The sequence below is a fragment of the Thamnophis sirtalis genome, unplaced genomic scaffold (genome assembly GCF_051295495.1).
Source record: "Thamnophis sirtalis isolate CommonGarterSnake01/CBP01778 unplaced genomic scaffold, rThaSir2_p1.2 scaffold_6, whole genome shotgun sequence".
Taxonomy (NCBI): Eukaryota; Metazoa; Chordata; class Lepidosauria; order Squamata; family Natricidae; genus Thamnophis; species Thamnophis sirtalis.
Genome location: NW_028261386.1, coordinates 40,800,571 through 40,822,547, shown reverse-complemented (window position 1 = coordinate 40,822,547; position 21,977 = coordinate 40,800,571). Strand labels below are relative to the sequence as shown.

At 36.6% G+C, this 21,977-nt stretch overlaps 1 protein-coding gene across 1 annotated transcript in view; it reads left to right on the top strand.

The window, feature by feature from the left end:
- CAMKMT (calmodulin-lysine N-methyltransferase) overlaps nucleotides 1–20,811 on the top strand; it is a 341,744-nt gene extending 320,933 nt beyond the window's left edge. The window contains exons 11-13 of the transcript XR_015696938.1: nucleotides 19,859–20,071; nucleotides 20,166–20,230; nucleotides 20,331–20,811. The gene's annotated coding sequence lies outside the window, so the exon portion shown is untranslated. The remainder of the gene's footprint in view (nucleotides 1–19,858; nucleotides 20,072–20,165; nucleotides 20,231–20,330) is intronic.
- The last annotated feature ends 1,166 nt before the right edge of the window (nucleotides 20,812–21,977 follow it).

Here is a 21,977-nt window from a genome sequence, read left to right as displayed (position 1 = left end):
CTATCATTTTGTATGATAGGGTTTACATTATATATAGTAAGAATTCATCCAAACAGACCAAAATTATAGCTGCAACATTTTCCTCCATTATATATGTTTTTCATGTTTATTCCATTTTTATTTAGAATTATTTTTGGTCTTTTCTTTCTGTTACCATTAATTTCTATCGCCTCTCCTTTTTTGTAAGTGGTAATTCTAGTACACACAGCACCATTTACTTTAGATTAAACCACCATTTAACAAATTTAACTACGGCAATCCAACAGTTGATGATCAACAAATAAGCAACTAATAAAAATCCTGAAACCAATACTAGCAGGAAGGGTGGGGTGTGTGAATAAACCCTATGTAGCCTATTAACTTCTATAGAAGTATATTCTCCAGATAAAAAGATTAGGTTGAATATGGTGTCTTCTAAGGTTAGAAGTGAAAAAGACTACTATTTCAAACTAATTTGCAAGAGATGATCCTTTGTTTCTACAACCCGTAGAGGTCTTCTTATACTATTAATGAAGTGACTCGTGAAGACTTAGCAGGAAAAGACACAGGATACATTTCTGACCTAGGTATATTACTTCTGTTGGCCTTTCCTTCCATCCTAATGAAATCACTTAACAGCTTTCCCCCTTTTTTAATATTGGAAAAGCCACTGTCACAATGCATTTTGGTACTTAATTGCCAGAAATCATGGCAGGTTGCAAAATATCATCTTGTTTTATATGACACAGCGTAAGAGAAAGTGACACAGTGTGGAGCAGGCAGGAAGTTAATTGTTCTGCTTGAACTGCATGGGGTCAGAAGGAATTTAATTAGTTTATCATAACAAAGCATTTCAGATTTATGCCTAGAACTTTGAAATCCTTACTTGCCATTGAAAAAGATCTAACATCAAAGGAGAACCCAAATATTTGCTAAGGAAAAGAATTTATGGATATTTATTTTTCTGCAGACTACATATTTTATTATATTTATAACATGTATATATTAAATTTTGTGTATATTTGTTGAAAAATAGAAGCCGAAAGTTTCATTAAATTAGTTAACCTAGATCTGATTTGAAGTACTGTTTAATTGTTTTTAAGTTAAGAATACATGTTCTAAAATTACAATTCTAGTTTACTTTCAAGATTTCAAGAAGCAACCAAAATTTATATTTTGCTGCAATTGTAAAATAACATAATAGAGAGCTGTACCAAATTTGCCAATTTTATGGATTTTAAAAATACTCAGTTTTATAATTGATACTTTATTTTATTTGGTAATATTGTTTATAGATCCTTGATTTCTACTGTCTTAGAATCCACTTCTGAATGTGTCCAAATGTGAATGATGCCTTGGATCATGAAAGCAAAGCAAACGAAGAAATAATACAAATTAATTACCAATATGTATGATAGTGCATAGTGTATGAGTATGTATCTTCTCAAAAGAATGCCTCACTTAATTTAATGATGTGCATATTTTATCTGCATGGAATAGAAATATCTTCCTTTTGAAACACAGCAGTATCCTGTTCTACCAAACCCTCAGTACTGAATAGAAAAGTATTGATGACAATATTGTGCAGCCTTATGGCATATGTATAATATACTGAATTAAAGATAATACTAATAGTAATTTTATTATTAAATTCGTATACTATATACCTTATGTTAAACTATAATGGGACTAATGAAGGCTTGAATTTCAGAGTTTGTTTCATTTCCCACTCTCTATATTGTCATAACTTTATAGATCAACATTCCCAATTCTGATGTCTCCTACAATTCTCATCCAACAGACACTCAATCTAAATCAGGGATGTCAAACTCGTGGCCTGTGAGGGAAAGGGGGAAAAGTCGTGATATGTCACGTGATGCCGTGAGTTTGACACCCCTGCTCTAGATTCTGGGAATTGTTGTCCAAGTTGAGAAAAGCTGCTATGCTTTATGTTTTATGAGTTGGTGGAATGAGTAGATAGCACCACGGCTGCTACTACTTTGCGATGCAAGTGGGAGATTCCATTTTTAAATGATCCAGAACAGAGGCTTATCTTAGTCACAGTAAGATGGCTATTTCAGGTGATGGTTGCTGGGAAGAGAACAGAGGGCACTGTTATACCAACAGATTTCTCTCAGGTTAATGAAAGTCATTGTCCTACTGGAATAATAGAAATAAGGCTCAGTTGTCATTTTGGTCAACTTCCTATTGTGTGTTGAAAGGGAGGAGTGCCAGTATACCCTTTACCTTAACCCCTTCCTTCCCACTTTTCTCATGCTTATAATAATCTAGCATTTTCGACAGTGGTCGAAACTGTCAACTGTCAAAAAGGAGCCATGGTGATGCAGTGCTTAGAATGCAGTATTGCAGGCGAACTCTGCCCTCAGAGTGGAGTTCAATCCTGATGCTTTCCATACCTCTGAGGTTCATAAAATGAGGAGCCAGATTGTTGAAAGCAACATGCAAATGCATTGTAAACTGCCCATTGTAAAGCAATATGAGGTGGCATATAAGTCTAAGTGCTATTGCTAAACAAATGAAGATTTTAAAAAAATCTTCAGTTCTGGGGTAATTTGCATGGGAGAAAGCTGTCATTTAGCTATCCAGACTCCATGTCAATGAGAGCTAGATGCAGTGCTATCCTCTCTATATAGTGTTGAAACTATGTGCAACTCAGCTAGAGCTTTTCAGCTACATGCATGATGAACTCTTGTTCATCGATCCCTCAGAATGTGCCACCCTGCTTTAGCTATTATTTTTGTTTTTCACATAGTGTCAAGCCATTCTCCCTCAGCAACCAAGAAAGAAACCACTTAACTCCATTTCACAGAATTAAGAGTACTTTTACTGGTTATTAAAAGATAGCAAGATATGAGGCAAAAGCGCGCAAAATCATAGATATCAATATGTGACCCAACCCCCTCCCCTTGGTAATCTCATCCCGGGTCCAATCAGTTGGCCTTGGCGGCTCCCATTACTATCTCCAGCATGCGCAGTAGATAGTGAGAACAAAGCTCCCTTTACACAATCTCTTCTGTAATTAAAACTTCCCTTCCCAAATACCAGGCCTCCCCCTCCCCGTTTCAATGGCAGCCAAAAGCAAGTAGCGAAACAGAGACTGACACATAGTCTGTGAAGAGCAGCTTTCAAGTGATATTTTGGAAGTCCCAAATATTTTCAATTCTGTTATGCTCTGCTCAAGCTAATATATTCTCTCGGAAGAAATTCATATTGATTATTGGTTTTTTTTCCAGTTAGAAGCCCAGTTATCCTAGTATCTGCTTGTCTTTTTTGCAGGCACTGAAAAGAGACATTTTCTAAACATAATTTGCATGATTTGTATAGAATCTGTTCCCTAATAAGCAGGTTTGCAGTTTATGCAACTTTTATACAACTCCTCAGCCATATCCTTTCTGATGATATTGCTTTCTTTGTATATGTCATTGTGTGTAAATTCCATAAGGCATTTCCCCCTTGTGGCTGTTATTAAGAAAATCCAAAGATTTTTTTCAGGATCAGACCAAAAGGCTATTTATTCCAGGATTCTGGATCATGATCAAAAAACACTCTGGAACTTGCTGTCCAAGTTGAGAAAAGCCTGGATAAATTACAAGGTGATGGAATGAGTGGCAGCTTGGGATGTTTATGGAAAACTCAGTAGCTGTTTATGAAGCTATTGTTTTATATCTAAGTTGCTTTTGGTAATTATTGAGAATCAAAGAAAGAAAAAGAGAAATAAATATTAGCCTAGAAGAAATAAAAATTGGAAATAAAATTACTGGAAGAAGAATTGGCTACTTTTGATAGCATGATGAAGGTCAGGAACAAGAAAAAATTAAGGAACCTCCAGTTGCAGTCAGAAGAAGAGAGAGAAAAAGCCATTCTGTTGTTCAATGTGCCCCTTTTTTTAAGTACAACACAAAGAAACCTATGCAGTGCCAACTCAATGCAAATAGGCATAAAGCACTGAAGAAGTAACAGACCTTATCTTCCAAATCCTGGCTTTTCTTTGATAGATAGCTCATGACTCTATAATCCAACAGAATATTTCAGCAGAATTATAAAAATCATTCAACTGAGATATAATAATATCAACAATAATGTAGGATAAAAATTCTACATTATTCAGATATATCAGAAAATCTAATTGTTTCCTTCTCTTGTGCTGAATGCCCATTCTGCTTTCTACTATCCCCAAGAATTTTAGAATGCCCTACTAGGAAATAAGATTATAGTTGATCAAACTATTGCCCCAGACATGGTAGATGGATGAGTTAAAGAAGAATCAGAAAGTAGATTTTCCTTTTAGCCTTTGACCCCAAAATTATCCATTACTGAAGAAAGGGAACAGGAGCTCAACTCATATAGAGATCTCATCTTTATAGTCTAGCTTGCAATTAGCTTATACAATATGGAATGTTTACTTGCCCATATATTAGCATGAATATAGAAATTACATATAGGTCTATCTATATGTGATCATAATCCTATATAATCCAGTCTAATCACTTTGAAAGATGATTCAAAGAAATGGGTTTTAATATCTAATTTGTAGGTACGGTAAGTGATTAACTAAAGAAAATTGAAGGATGCGAAGTACTCTGTTCTCAAACATAGTGAACTAAGATGACATCAAATGTATTTTTTTTAAAAAAATAGAATGCCTTCTGGACATGCTATCAATTAAACACTCATTTTAGGCTACTTGGGTAGAAAACCCCAAATTTCATAGCAAAATTCAATAGTATAACAAATAATTTGCCATTATTTAAAGAAAAGGATAATGAGAAGATGATTCTCTATCTATTCATACAGAGTGTAGCCAGCTGGATTTATTTATAGTAATATTATTTGGTAGCAAGGAATGAACCATGATTGAATGTAAAAAAGTATATTTTTGATGAGTTAAAGAGATTAAGTAAAATCAGGCAGATTTTGACAGAGAATGGTGTGTAAATGAGAGGCGTTATCGAGAGGAATCTGGCAGCTCCATTTTTGTTATGGTGAAAAATATCAGTATTATTTACTAAGAAGATTAGGCCTGAATTGGAAGAGAGGCTGGTTGTTGTATGGAGATTGAGATAAGATAAAGGATTTTTCCTTCTCTGCACAAGCCAAATGCAATCCATATAGGACTGTTATCTCCAGCTCAGGCCTAGCAGAAGTATATTAAGATGTATATTATAATTAGCAGTGGCAGGAGTAGATTTCATAAAGACTGTTTCAAAACCTAACAAAATTTTGCTTTTTAATTATATTACTTCAGGAAGAACATTAGATAATTGTAACAGGAAAAAATACACCTAATATTTCAAAATGATTCATAGGGAAATCTCACCTAATGCGAGAAAGCTTTTGCCTGATTTGTATTTGTTTTGCAATTCAGTTTTGTTTTGGCAATAAAACTGCAGACAATTGAGATTGCTAAATGCTTGCTTCATTTCCCCCCTTCTATCCATAATGCAAGATTAGCAAGGATTGAGGGAAAGTAGGGGGTAAATCCTTTTTCCATGACATAATTAATTAGTTCCAAAAAAAACCGAGCAGCATGCTCATAAATCACTCATATACACCAAGGATGGATTTGATGCTCTCATGTCCTATAGTGGTAAATCGTTTTAACATTATTCTTAGATACTACAGAAATATTGACAGGCAACATTAAAAAATGTACCTGAGTGAATACTTAAACTGATAACTATCCATTGATTTTCTGGACTACATAAACAATCTGACTGTTAAGACTTCTACCCTCAAAAAATGTACTACTTAGAAATTGGTACTGAAACAACACCATGTATACTCAAATATAAGTTTTTCAGTATGATGATATCATTTTGTGACACATAAATATTCTGAATATTGACACCTACCTCTTCACTAGTAACTTAGAATAGAATAAGAAAGTTGTAAGGGACCTTGGAGATCTTCTAGTCCTACCCCCTGCTCTGGTAGGAAACCCTGTACCATTTCAGATGAATTGTTGTCCAATGTCTTCTTAAAAAGTTCCAGTGTTGGAGCATTCACAACTTCTGGAAGCAAGTTGTTCTACAGATTAACTGTTCTCACTGTTAGGAAATTTCTCCTTAATTCTAGGTTGCTTCTCTTCTTGATTAGTTTCCATCTATTCTTTCTTATTCTGCCCTCGGGTGCTTTGGGGAATAGCTTGGCTCCATGTTCTTTGTGGCAGCCCTGAGATACTGGAACACTGCTATCATGTCATGCCTAGTGAACTTGACTTTTCACTCTGTCCCTTCGCAGTTGCTCTGACAGTATTCTTGTGAATGGCTATAATGTTTTATATTTAATTTTCCCAATAATAAATACAAATATAAATAATATTCCTACATTAACTTACTGCATTGTCCTTTCTCACTAGCAAATTTAAACTGACCTTCAGAGGGATGTTTATATTCTATTTCTTGAGGAAGTTTTAAATGAATTTAGGACAACATTGTCAGAAAAAATGTTTGCAACTCTGAAGTTGATTTCCTAAACTAGACTTTGATACTGTTTCATCATTCAGATGAGATAGATCTGTCAAAATTCCTAGATTTTAGCTAAACTGGTTGGGAATTCCGAAAATAAACAGTCCCAGCATGTCTAAAAGCTATCTTGGTGGGTGAAAGTCCTTTTAAAGTATATGGGTATAAAATGCACAATTATTTGACAAGACTTGCTCACTTTGTTCTCATAAGACTGATGCCATGATAAAAAAAGTCCCCTCCTTTTACTCAACTGCTGCTTAAAGAAAAAACACGACTTTTCCACTGCTATGGAAGAGTTAATTTGGAGGTTTGGTCTCCCTTCCTCCCTCCCTCCCTCCCTCCTTCCCTCCCTCCCTCCCTCTCTCTCTCTCTCTCTCTCACACACACACACACACAAACACACACACACACGATACATACATTCATACATACACACATACACATACGTAACACAGCCACAATAAAGAAAGTTGCTGATACTTAATGGTTTGAGGCTTCTCCGTTACTTAAAATGGGAGAGGTAGATAAGGGCCTCTGTAGCTAACTTGCTAAGGTGACCACCTATTTAAGGTAGCCCACATATACATATCCCCCCAAGTAAAGGGGGGGAGAGGAATGCAGATTACTGATCACATGTCAGTATACAATAGGTACATTATAGGTGATGGGATATAGGCAATAGTTAAATAGGTTTACAACTAGTCAAGACTTAGATATGCCAATTTTTGATGAATTTTTGACAGAGTATCTGCCTTACTAACAGCTGCTATGGAATGAAGAGTCCAAACTGCTGTTTAGCATACATTTAATTTCACTTGGACAAGGGGTTCATAAATTTGGATTGACAGAATAATAATAGAGCAAAGAGAAAATATCATTGACAGTTGAACATCGTCAGTTGGTAAAGGCCAGATGTTCATCTTTTGGTTTGAGTATCTGAGAGAACAGAAGTGAAAAAAGACTCATGGCTGAAACTGATGGCTGAAATAACAGAAAGTTATTTAGGTAAATAAAGCCTTATGTAATCAGCAGAGCTCTACATCTGTTTTAAAAAAAGATCCAACTAAAGAGATCCAGACCAGTGATGGGATTCAAAGATTTTTACTACTGGTTCTGTGGGCGTGGCTTGGTGGTTACTACTGGTTCTGTGGGCATGGCTTGGTGGGCGGTGTCTTGCTTGGTTGGCCTGGCAGGGGAAGGATAGTGTAAAATCTTCATTCCTTCCTCACTCCAGGGGAAAGTTACTGCAAAATCTCCATTCCCTCCGGATCAGCTGGGACTCAGGAGGCAGAGAATAGATGGGGGCAGAGCCAGTCAGATGTGGCATTTACCAGTTCTCCAAACTACTCAAAATTTCTGTTACCAGTTCCCCAGAACTGGTCATAACTGCTGAATATCACCTCTGATCCAAACACTAAATCACCCTGGAAGCCAAAGGCTAATATGGTATATTCACTATAATATGTACTATGCATTCTGCTTACATAGTACACCAATTCCTAAAGATGGTTAACAAAAGAAAGTTGCTATGTTCATATAAATTATTATGCACACAGAATGAATTATCTCACAGCTTAATGTACTGGCCTTATTCACACAGCACACTAAAATTGTGGCTAAATTGTCATAACATGGGCTACAAATCATCCAACAGACTTTTCATCTAGTTTACAGATTGTGCAAACAGAGAAAGACTTGAAAGCAGAGAAAAAATATTGAACCACATCTTTTCTCTGAGTATAAGAATGGACTAGAGAAAATTTTGTTGAACACTGGTTTGAGCAAAAAGTCACTGAGAACCACTTTGTTAGGGAAAAGTAACTGATCTGATAAAAACCTAAGGAAAGCTATTCTACGCTATATAGGCAGTCCTCAATTTATGACCACAAATGAGCCCAACATTTTTGTTGTTAAGTGAGACATTTGTTAAGGGAGATTTGCCCATTTTACGACCTACGTTGGCACAGCTGTTAAGTGAATCACTGCAGTTGGTAAGTTAGTAACCTGGTTGTTAAGTGAATCTGAATTCCCCACTGACTTTGTTTGTCAGAAAATCGCAAAAGGAGATCACATGACCTTGGGACATAGCAACAGTCATAACTATGAAAAATGGTTATAAGTCACATTTTTCAGTGCCATTGTAACTTTTAATGGTCACTAAATGAAGTGTTTTAAGTTGAGGACTACCTGTATTTGAGAAGTAATTTCCTTATTTGCTGCCCTAAAGAATTCCCTTATTAAATGTTACAGTTCTCTAGATCTAGAAAGTTTATCTGCTGGTTTTGTTAACCCCATCCTTTTGACAAAGGAGCTACACTTTCAAAGTTTTATAAGATTAAAGGAGCTTATTTGGGAAGAAAAAAATTAAGATCTATTTGAAAATAGAAGAATTGAGATCATTGCTACTAATTGGATAACTATATGATTATGAGAGGGTAGAAAAGGAGTAAGGTCCAGGGGAAAGAAAAAAGCATATAGTATGTGGGGCTTTATAGTTATTAAATCAATCAATCCACATTTATTACTGTCAAAGATCAAATTTATTAAATATGTTTGTGGACCTATGTGTTAACATTGCATCTTTAAAATAACAAAGGCCAAGGATGTCCACAGAATATGATCAAAACAGAGAGCAGCGACACACATTAAAAAACTGGCAAAGCTTTGATCACATTATTGTGGCTGCCACGTTGGTCATTTTTGACCACTTCCCAGTGGACATCCCTGGGAAGTCCAATGACATCTACAGATTCCTAAAACCTTGAATATGGCTTTCAAATCCAGTTGTTGCCACTGAAGTATATTTTTAATGTAACAGAAAGCCTTCATGCAATAAATGCAAAATTATTACATTACCTGTGTTTAATTATTCATTTAAACGTAAAGGCAGTTGAATCACTTGGGTTCTCCTTGCCCATCTCTTTTTTATGTAGTATGGCCCCTTATACCCTCAAAGGTCAGTGGGGTCATCAGATTTCCAAACCAAAAGTTGCCATGTATGTTTTGACTCAAAATATTTCTCAAGAATAAAAAGGCTGTTTTATTTTGATGCCTTGTCTAAAACAACTCAACAAAAGATGTATTTGTCTTTCTTTTGCAATGAGCATTTTCTATAGTGATTGTTTTAATAGTACTGCCCCATTTGTTGGTGGTAAAGACAAGTAATTGGCCTTGTTTTTTGTGGGCGTCTGCATCTTACCTGTTTAAATCATGGTGTTATATTGTCAATGTTTTTAAAACAGTTTGGCTGTAACAAAAATAACATCCACTTTGACTTTCTATCATATGATATGCAGCACATAAATTATTCTGAAATGTACAAATTGCATGAAAATAATAATGAGGCCTTCAGCTTTTGACAGTGGATTATTTATTAAAATTTACTTTTTCTGAGAATCTTTTTAATCTAAATTCCAGATTTCAGGTGTTTTCAGTTTACAAATATCCCTTTGTGTGGCATTTACCAGAACATCTTATATTCAGAAGTGATAGTTCACATATGAAAATCTGATTAAAGACTGGAGTGTTACTTTTAAAATAGAATTTTTTTTATTCATACTTATGATACCCAAGTGTAAAATAGACTTACTATTAAAAGTTGTCATGTTCTAAAAATCAGACAGCTTTAATAATATCCTTATTTTAGTGAACTTGATAGTTATTAGTCCAGTTAATTTCTCATATCTTAGTCTTTTTCATTCCACATAAATTAGTTGTTCAGATTTCCATATGATTGAAATTTCATGCTTTGTGTTTTTCATAAATGAATGGTTTAGAATATTTATTATGTTCAATTCATCTTCCAACTTCATTTTCAACAATAGAGTTGTTAAGACTATGTAAATATAAAATAAGGTCAAAACATTTGATACTATGCAAAGGTGAAAATATGGATGCAAATATTTGGATTCAATTATAATATTGAGTTCTCTCCATTCACACATCATATATGGAATAATCTTGACTGGAACACTTTGAAAATGTCACTGCTGTGATCATTTCACTTTTGGACCAAAGCATGCAAGGAGCAGAGTAACTCCATCATACAACATGAGGATGAAGGGAAGAGATTCTAATTGTGGTGAACAGTACAATATCTATTATCTTCATATGGAAAAAAAGAAAAGGAAAGGAAAAAGGAACACGGGGGCAAATAATTCATCTCAGATGTTTTTTAAAAGGTTAATTGACTAATAGACAAATTGGATTAAATATTAACATGTGGATTAGTTTCATTGCTCTGCAATACTAGATGGTTTAAACTGAGTAATAGTTTTTGGCCAAAAGGAGATAGAAGTGGGGAAAAAAGGATTACAATGAAATTATCAGCTGAAAGAGAAAGAACAGTGGGAGATATAAAATACCCGCATAAGAAATCTTAAAATAAATAACTCTTTTGCCACAAGAGTTGCCAGCTTTTGTTACTAGATATAGATATAGATACAGATTTAAAAAATCTATTTGACCAGCAATTATTGGGACAAAAAAATTGGGTGCATGAACTGTAAGATGTGTGTGTGGGGCAGGGGGATTAAGCAAATGGATTATGCTTCATTCACTGCTAATTTCTCAGTGAATACAATCTAATGAATAATAAAGAAAATATGTCCCTTATTCTATATTGTGTTATTTTTGGCTATTCCAAGGTGGGGGAGATGGAGGAACAGATTACCAGTGAGTAGCTTTTATTTCTCTCCAGAATAATGAACATATATGAAAATGGGGGGGGGGGGAGAGAGATAGAAGGTATCTGTGGACTTTATGTCTCAGTTCATAGCCACTTCAGCCAATCACATACAGAAAATAAAATATTTGTGAAAGGAAAAATATAACATTCCTCTCTCCAGTCTCACACTGTCTTAGAAGGCAGGTGACAGGTGGGCATGGCTAGAGCAGGCATGGCCAGTGTGCAACCCTCTGCCAGTGAAAATGGAGCTCCCCAAGCTTGATTCTCATTGATAGAGGCATCGCTGGTCAGTCTTTTTCTGTTTTCTAAGCACCCCATGTGCTGGATTCGGCCTGCGGGCCTTGAGTTTGACACCCCTGATCTAGGTTAATATCTTAATTTTGTTCTGTGAAAGGTTGCAGTTAAAGCATTAGTTAATTATTGTAGCATATAAGTGGTACAGTTCAGTGATTAAGAATATTGCTGTTACAGTACTGACAGAAACTGGCACTAAATTTCATTCATTCCTTGGTGTATAATCAAAAGTTCTGCACTACAAAAATCCTTTCTCATTTTTAGACTACAGTATCAGTACCTTCCAATATGTTCCTATCTGCACCCAATAATCATCCTTAGAAATCATGCTCCAAAGTTCTCCATTTATATTGAGATTTAGTGCATGACTGCTTTGGGGGAGACGTTCTTCCCAAGGCACTTTTTATTCTTCCAGGCCTTTTATCTCTTATTTTTATCTTAATACTGGTTTCCTGGAAAGGCTACTGAAAGCCGCCAGTGATAGATGGTTGGATTTGGTTGAAAACTCTTGTTTAAAGAGTAAAACTACCTTGAAGGTTCTGAAGCATTATGGGAAATTTTAAATGGCACCTTCTCAGACTCTGGCTGCTAGCAAAATTCAAGGACACACTTGGTTTGGATGTACAGTGTAGAAGAATGCACACATGGGACTTTGGAGAGAGTCTCTACCAGCATTGTTTTTGTTTCATTTGTAGTCACATTCTCAATACTGTCTCTGTCTCTGACTCTCCATCTCTCCCTCCCTCCCCCCTCCCTATCTATCTATCTATCTATCTATCTATCTATCTATCTATCTATCTATCTATCTATCTATCTATTTAAAGTCACAACCCCCGGTATGCCCAAATATTCGATTCCCAGCAAGGGTATGGCTAGCTGATGAGAGCTAAATAGCTTGAAATAGATCTATACTAGTCTCCCTTTATTTATTTATCAGCACAAATATAATATATATATATATATATATGGATGGATGGATGGATGGATGGATGGATGGATGGATGGAGGGAGAGAGAGAGAGAGGGAGACCTAAGATGCAATACAGCACAGGTTCGAATCCCAGTAAGGGTATGGCTAGCTGATGAGAGCTAAATAGCTTGAAATAGATCTATACTAGTCTCCCTTTACTTATTTATCAGCACAAATACACACACACACACACACACGTGTGTGTGTGTGTGTGTGTGTGTGTGTGTGTGTGTGTGTGTGGATTTTCATGGGTACAGATATGCAAGTCTTGGCATATTTGGGTCTTTTCTGTGTAAAATTGAGAGTATCTTGGCGACGTTTCGACGAGGTCCCACTCGCCATCTTCAGGCTGGTGCCTTTGTCTTCGTGCTTGTGTGAGCAAAGCATGATCAGAGCTGCCGTCTTTCTATAAATATTGGTGGGGGGTGTGGAGTGCTGGTTTTGTTGCTGTGAGTTCATTGGTTGGCTGTTTCATAACATCCTGTGTGGCTGAGGTACTGGCTGTGTGCCTATTGTTCTTTTGCATTGTAACGACCTGGGTAATGGGCTGTGTGATGACATCCTGAGATCTATTGTAGTGATATCCTGAGTCCTGTGCTGCAACCTCCTGGGGGGTTGGCTGCATTGTAACATCCTGAGCTTTTGCGTTGTAACCTCCTGAGTTCTGTGATTTAATGTCCTGAGCAGATGGCTGAAGTGTAACATCCCAGGCTTTGGTTTGGCTCCAAGTTTGTGGTCTGGCTATGTGTTCATGGCATGTGTCAATTTGCTTTGTGTGGAGATTGGAGGGGGGTGCAGCAGTTGGTGGTTTGGCTTCTAGATGGTGGTTGCATTTAGTCTATGGGATGGGTTTGGGTTTGAGTCTGGTGAGGGTGATTGGTGGTTGCGTCCTGTGTTGTTCTGGGTCCGGTGTCCGTTTTCGTGGCTGGGACTCGTTTGTTGACTAGGGCTAGTTACCAGATGTCTGGTAGGCAGGAGGTATCATCATGTTTATTCATGTTGTTGAGGTGTTTCTCTATTTTGATGGCTTCCATAATTATTTTCTTGTTGAAGTGTTCAGTTTGGGAGATTAATTTGGTTCTTTCAAAATCAATGTCATGTCCTGTTGCTTTAAGGTGCTGGAAGAGGAAGGAAGTTTTTTCTTCTTTTCTGACTGCGTTCTTGTGTTCTGCGATGCATGCATTTATTCTCCCATTAGTTTGTCCAATGTATGTGGCTGGGCAGATTTTGCATGGTATTTCATAGACTCCTTGGTTTTCTAGCTGGATCTTGTCTTTGGGGTTTCTTAAGATGTTGGCTATTTTTTGGTCAGTGCCGAAGGCTGTCTTGATATTGTGTTTGTGGAGAATTTTGCTGATTTTATCTGTGGTGCCTTTGATGTAAGGGAAGAGGGCGATGCCGTTGTCCCTTTCTGGGTCTCGGTTCTTGAGGGGGGGTGTCTCCTTCTGGATTAGGTTGGTAATTGTGTTTCTTTGGAATCCGTTGGAAATTAATACATTTGTGAGAGTGTGTAATTCAGTTTTCAGGTGGTCTTTGTTGGCTAGACATTTGGTTCTGGAGATGAGGGTCTTGGCTACAGAGTTGATCTGTGGAGGATGGTGATGGGATTGTGCAGTTAAGTAGTGGTTGGTGTGTGCTTTTTTTCCCAGTAGATGGAGTGTCCTAGGGAGCCATTGGGTTTTTTGTAGATTAGGACGTCCAGAAAGGGAAGTTGGTTGTTAGCTTCTATTTCCATAGTAAATTGTATTTTGGGGTGTAGGCTGTTGAGATGTGTGAGGAAGTTGTCCAGTTTTTCCTTCCCATGTGACCAAATTACAAAATTTGATTCTACAGAATCTTGCCAAATTTCTTGCCAAACAACTTCAGCCCTACACAGAATCCATCACTTCACACATACAAAACTCAATCCACTTCATAGAAACAATATAGAAACAAAATCTACAGGCCAGCGACCTACTCGTGAGCTTCGATGTCATATCCCTCTTCACCCAAGTGCCTATTAAAGGAGCCTTGACAGATATATATACCAGGGGTTGTGACTTTAAATATATATATATATATATATATATATATATATATATATATATATATATATATATATATATATATATATATATATATATATATATATATATATATATATATATATATATTAAAGTCACAACCCCTGGTATGCCCAAGTGTGGGAGGAAGGTCATACTTCCACTCTCTGTCATTAGGCTCGTCACAAGAGTCCATCCAGACAGAAACCCAATATTTTTACTGTTGCCTTTGTTATATTTGTGTTTTTATTTGTGCTGATAAATAAATAAAGGAAGACTAGTATAGATCTATTTCAAGCTATTTAGCTCTCATCAGCTAGCCATATCCTATCCATATCCCCAGGTTCGAATCCCAGTAAGGATATGGCTAGCTGATGAGAGCTAAATAGCTTGAAATAGATCTATACTAGTCTTCCTTTATTTATTTATCAGCACAAATAAAAACACACACACATATATATATATATATATATATATATATATATATATATATATATATATATATATATATATATATATATATATATATATATATATATATATATATATATATATATATATATAAATGTGTTTGTGTGTGTATGTGTTTTCGTAGATTTTCACAGATTTTCACGGATGTAGGTATGCTGGTCTTGTTGTATTCGGGTCTTTTCCCATGTAATCTTGCATGCGAAAAGACCCAAATACAACAAGACCAGCATACCTACATCTGTGAAAATCTACGAATAGATAGATAGATAGATAGATAGATAGATAGATAGATAGATAGATAGATAGATAGATAGATATAAAGATAGAGATACACACACACACACACACACACACACACACACACACACACACATATATGTATATATATGTATATATATGTATATATATATATATATATATATATATATATATATATATATATATATATATATATATATATATATATATATATATATATATATACTTAAAGTCACAACCCCTGGTATGCCCAAGTATGGGAGGAAGGTCACACTTCCACTCTCTGTCATTAGGCTCGTCACAAGAGACCATCCAGACAGAAACCCAATATTTTTTACTGTTGCCTTTTTTGTTACATTTGTTATATTTATATATACATACATATATATATATATATATATATATATATATATATATATATATATATATATATATATATATATATATATATATATATATATAAATATATATATATATATATATATATATATATATATACATACATACATACATACATACATACATACATACATACATACATACATACATACATATATATATATATATATATATATATATATATATATATATCAGATATTTTTTAACATTACTGTGTTGTGGGGGAGAGGGTTGTTTCTCCTCTCCTTCTGCAGTCGAAGCTTTCTTCCTCCAACTGCATTTTCACAGACTTTTCTCCGATATCTTGAGACTTTGTCAGATAATCACCAAGCTCCTTGTTATTAACTCTTCATCAGATGATATCTTCCCCTATGCTTCAGAGATACCAGTCTTTAATCATCTGAGAGAGTGTACTTTGCCCCTAGCACTGTGAAATTCCCAACATGCTGGTGCAGCTAAAGCTAGCCCTTTCCTTGGTTGGGTGCGACAGATTGTTTCAAATCCTTAACACTGTGCCTTGGAATAAAGTCTTGTTTATCATCATTTCCTCGCTGTTACTTGAAGCACCATCAGTTTTCATGCCACTTGAACAAGCACAGAGTTTGATGTCAGAATGGTCTGACCCTCTAATGTATGACCAAGGTTATATAAACTGAATTCTGGAAGTGAACGTTTGCATTCTAATAGGCTTGTACTATTGCCCCACACGGTGTACTCTTCTGATGAGCCATATGAGCTGAATGTGAATAGAAGTAGTGTACATATATGTGGCAACGGAGAGAAAGGAAAAGAAAACAAGAAATAGGTGGCATAACCTGGGCAATTATTATTTAGATGAGGAGATAGAAGGGGAGCTCAAGATATAGAAGGACTTTGACAGACTGGAACACTGGGCACTATCTCACAAAATGAAATTCAATGATGAGAAAAGTAAAGTTCTACATTTAGGCAAGAAAAAGCAAATGTACAAGCATAGTATAGGTAGTACTTGGTCTAATTCTGAGAGGGATCTTGGACTCCTAGTTGACAGCCATTTAAATATGAGCCAGCAATGTGCTGCAGCTGCTGGAACAGCCAACACAATCCTAGGCTGCATTAACAGAGGAATAGAATCAAGTTCATGTGAAGTGTTAATGCCACATTATAATGCCTTGGTAAGACTACACCAGGGGTGGGTTGCTCCCGGTTCGCACGGGTACACCAAAAGAGGTTCGTCAAATTTACAGTATCTTTTAGAAACCCTTTGCCCAGAGGGATACTACCAGAACATTCCCCCGCCTGTCTAGTCACCGCTCATTGTCTCACTTGCTCCGCCCGTTCTGTTGCCGCTCGCTCATTCACCCTGCCTGTCTGCACTATGTTTGCCTCATTACCGCTCACTGATTGGCTGGCTCACCAATCGCCTCGCCTGCCTCTAAGAGCCCTATTTAAACCGTGGCGCGGATGGCCCACTTAACTTCTTTCCTGTTTGGCTCTCACGTCATGGCTTGCTAGCTGATCGGATCCTCGCTTGCCTTCCCTGCTGCCATTGCTGCCTGCCTCTCTCAGGTAAGTAAGCTGCAACTAAGTGCAGGGGGGGCTGGCAGCAGCAGACCACCTGTAGCGGTCTGCTACGGCCCTGCACTATAAGCAAGTCTGGTGATCTTTTGCGGCCTTGCAAGGATCCCAGGCTCGCTTATAGTGCAGGGCAACTAAGTGAGGGAGGGGCAGGCGAGAATTTGCGTGGCGTGGCCAGCCTCCTAGGACCTTCCCGAACTTGCCTAGGAGGCCTGGCCGCCAGCAAAGCATGGTGGCAGTGAGTGGCAGCTTGCACGGTGCAACCTGGCCACAAGCAAAGCACAGGGGCGGTAGCAGGAGCTTGCGCAGCCGACCTCCAAGGCAAGTTCGGGGACTTTGCGAGGCCTTTGCCAGGTCCCCAAACTTGCCTAAGATGCGTGGCTGCAACTATGGGCGGGGGCGGCAGGAAGCCAGCAAGAGCAGCCTGCTGCAGCTCTGCACTCTGGGCGAATCCAGGGATTCCTTGCGTCCTTCATTCTAGAGTATCCCCGAGCTCGCCTAGGCACTCGGCTGAGGCCTTTCTTGCCACGCCCCCACCCAGTCCCCAGCATCGCCTGGTAGGCTAAGCCTGCCAGGCAAGCTTATTTGCTGCCTGGTCGCCTGCCTGCTCCTGCATCCATCGCATCAGAGAGCTGCTGATTCTGCCTGCTGATAAGTGACTCGTTTTTTTTTCTTTATGCTTTTAATGTTTTTTAAAAGGATTTTTTATTTAATTTTGTAGAACTCTTTAATGTCTTTTAGGGAGGGAATTGTATTTTTAATTATTGTTTATAAGCCTTAAAATGGTTTTTAAGGATTTTTTTTATTATTTGTAGAATATATTTTAAAAAATATTTTAGGGAATTTTTATGTATTTATTGTTTGTAGAATTTTTTTAAATGACTTTTACGGAGGGAATGGTATTTTTAATTATTGTTTATAGAATATGTTTTTAAATAATTTTTAAAGATTTTTTTTATTATTTATAGAACATTTTTTTAAAAAAAATATTTTTAGGGAATTTTTATTTATTTATTGTTTATAGAATATATTTATTACAAGAAATGTTACTGCTTTTTGCAAATGTTTTATTTGTGATGCAATATGTTGCTTTTAAGTATGCAGGTTGGTGCATGGTTTATGTGTCTGAAAGTGGCTGCTTTTCTATGGGCAGGCCAGGTTGGTTCAAGGCAGTTTTGCCAGATGTTGTGTGTTTCTGTGTGTTACCTGGTTGTTTAGGTAATTGTGAGGTGGTTGCTGGTTTTGTGAGCTTCCTGGCACTGTCCTTTATAATTTCCCACAATGCCTTGATGGTTTTTATTCCAGCTTTGTCTTTCCTGTTCTTAGGGTTAGGGAAAAAAACTGGTTTCATCTGCAGTCTTTTGGAGGAAAATTGTTATTCTTTTGGTGTTTTCCCGGCACTGTCATAGTTGTGTGTGTGTGTGTGTGTGTGTGTGTGTGTGTGTGTGTGTGTGTGTGTAATGTCCTGCAGTTATCTACACATTAATAATGATCACGTACTAATAATATTTCCTTATACATTTTAGTGACCTTTCCTTATATAATTTGTGTTTTCTTTCATACTTTTAGATTTCTAATTTCTGTTTCTGTTAGTTAGCAATTGATAAAACAAATCCATGTGAAAAAGTATTTGAAGCTTTCTTGATTTTAATTGTCAATTTATTCATTCCTGCACATTCTAATGTTTATTCATTTTCATATCTTTGTTTTTCCACTGTTGTGCAAAGACAATTCCAGCAGCTGTTAACGTGTAAAATTAAATATGTGTTGTATTCCCTTTGAAATGCCCAACCAAATATTACTGGTTTTAAATCCATATTTTGCTTTACCATTGCTTCTAACCATGGCACCACTAACTCTTGAATAGCTACTTAGTCTGTCCTAAGTACTGAACCTAATTCATATATTCCTGTTGTTTGAACTGAGGAATAAATTTCAGAAAAAGAAATCTGTATTGCTCTGTGAATCTACCTATGGCATTCATTCTTGATCTTTCAGGCCTGCAGTTATATTCCTTTTTAGGATCTTTGGCCTGCCACTCTCTCTATTATTTCATTATGCTGTTTCATTAGTTTAGTAATTGGGAGGGGGAATAGAAAGGAGTAGAATTGTGGAATGTGTTGTTGTCATTCTTTTCTAGAAGCCCAAGGCCATCTTTTGTCTCCGCATCTCTGCATCTGACCGAAACTAGATGGGTGGAAATGCCAGGGTGGCTGAAGAAGATTGGACCATGTGATGGATTTATGGGTGTGGGGATAAGATCATGAACTTTCAACTGGGTGGAATCCCAGGAAGCTTTTAGATTTGGGATTCCACAGTTGTGTCAACATGTCTCTCATTAAATTGGAACTTTAAGGATAGCTCTGTCTTGGACTCTGATTTAATTCTGCATGATTCTTAGATGAAAAACTATAACTTTCCTGTTTGTTTGGGGATATCCTTCCTGAAAAGGCTGTACATTGTTAGGTGAAAACAGAGGTCCCTTCTGTTACCTGTAGTGTAGTCCTCAGCTTACAACCACAATCGAGTCCAATATCGTTTTATTTCTTTTGCAGTTAGTATTATTTAACAGGATGAAGAGGCAACAGAGTATGACCGCTAGGACACTTATCTTTCCTATTTAAGTAGCTGTTTTATTGATTTGTGTGCCGGTTTCATCCTTAATGTGGTAGTGCATACAATTAAAGTCTTCCTTTCTGTGCCTCTTTGTGCAGGCCAGTCATTGGAGCGAGGTGGTCAGTTGGTGATGTTGAAGACACACAAAAGGACAGTCATCTTCCTTTTCTATTATGTTGTGTGCTTGTTTCATGCTAATGTAGTGCATGCAATTGAAGAGTTCATTTGTATGTCTCTTCTTTGTGCAGGCCATTCATTGGAGCAAGGTGGTCAGTGATATTGAAGACCGGCAAGGCAGTCATCTTCCTTCTGTAAGTAGCTCTTTTATTGTTTTGTGTGCTGGTTTCATCCTAATGCAGTGCATGCAAATTGAAGAGTTCATTTCTGTGTCTCTTCTTTGTGCAGGCCATTCACTGGAGCAAGTGTGGTCAATGATGTAGAAGACCGGCAAGGACAGTCATCTTCCTCCTGTAAGTAGCTCTTTTATTGTTTTGTGTACTTATTTTAATCTTATTTAAGTAGTAAGTACACAAAATAATACATTTTCTTTTTTATATCTTCTTTTTGTAGATCATTCATTGGGGCAAAGAATTCAGTGACTTTGTCTTGGTCACTTCCACTTGGTCACATGGCTGGCAAGCCACTCCCACAAAGCAGGCCACACCTACAGAAGAGGTTCTAAAAAAAATTGAAACCCACCACTGGACCACACGTGTCACACATGGAATATTGCATCCAATTTTGGTTGCCATAATATAATAAAAGATGTTGAGACTCTAGCAAAACTGGAGGCTAAAACATATTAAGAACAGATGCAGGAATTGGGTATGTCTAGTTTAATGAAAAGAAGGACTAGGGGTAACATGATAGCAGTGTTCCATTATCAAAAGCGCTGTCACAAAGAAGAGGGGGGGGCAACCTATTATCCTATTATCCAAAGTATTAGGGAGGGAAACTAATCAAGGAGAGAAGCAACCTAGAACTAAAGAGAATTTTTCTGACAATGAGAACAATTAACCAATGGAATAAATGGCTTGCCTTTAGAAGTTGTGGGTGCAGGAGGTTTTAAAGAAGAGATTGAACAAGAAATTGTCTGAAATGGTATAGGGTCTCCTGCTTAAGCAGGGAGTTGGACTAGAAGGCTTTCAAAGTCCCTTCCAACTCTGTTATTCTATTATTCTGTTAAATGTCTCAGAAAGGACCGTATCATTACATCCGGGGTAAAAATATTGCGTGGACACAATTTTAATATTTTTCATGGGTAGTAAATAAAATGAAACTCCTTTATTAAAAAATAATTGCAAAATGCTTATTAATGATAAACTAGTTTATTAATGATAGCCAAAGTACATATTCCACATTCATTCAGCACCCATTTATTCTTGTCCCTGTTTTATTGTTTTATCATATACACCTCCATGATTTCTTTAAGCATTTAATTTATTCACACGTTTTACTTCCATCCATAAACATTACATTAGCAACCTACCTTTGAATATATGACAAATAATCCATAATTATCATTTTTATTTTATTTCTTTATATCAGCATATGTATTTTTCACATTTTTATGTTTCACATATTAATATATTTCTCAATGATCTTCTGAAGATCAAAAATTTGATCTCCACACTTTCCAAATGTTGCCTATTATCTTGTCTTGTACCCTTTCAATCAGAATTCTGCCAAACACTTTCCCAAGCACACTTAACAGATTAATTCTCCTGTAGTCTCTCACATTCATTCTTGTCTTTTTTTCTTGTATGAAGGAATAATAACAGAATCTTCCAGTAGCAGGCAGATGCAGACTATGGACTTTACAAACAGATAAATAACTCACAAAGCAAAATACATATTTTATAGGTATGCACTTAGAGCAGTCGCATTTAGAAGATTTTTCACAACATTTATAAATTCCTTTTCATCCCTGCTTTTTCATGAACACTAACATTTGTATCATTCATTTAAATTCTACTTTAACATGGGCATGTCTAAAATTCTTCCAATATTCTCTCATGTCAATTTCACCCAGATCATCCAATCGCTTTTATTTTTAATTTTGTTCTTTCTATGCCTAGCTGCCTTCATCTATTTCCAAAACAATTTTTGCCATCAAAATTACTCTGCATTTTCTCTATTTTGCTTAAACTTAAATTGTTCTTTCGCTTCTTTCCTTTTCTTTCCTGATATATGTGAACATAACCAGAAGGATCTTTG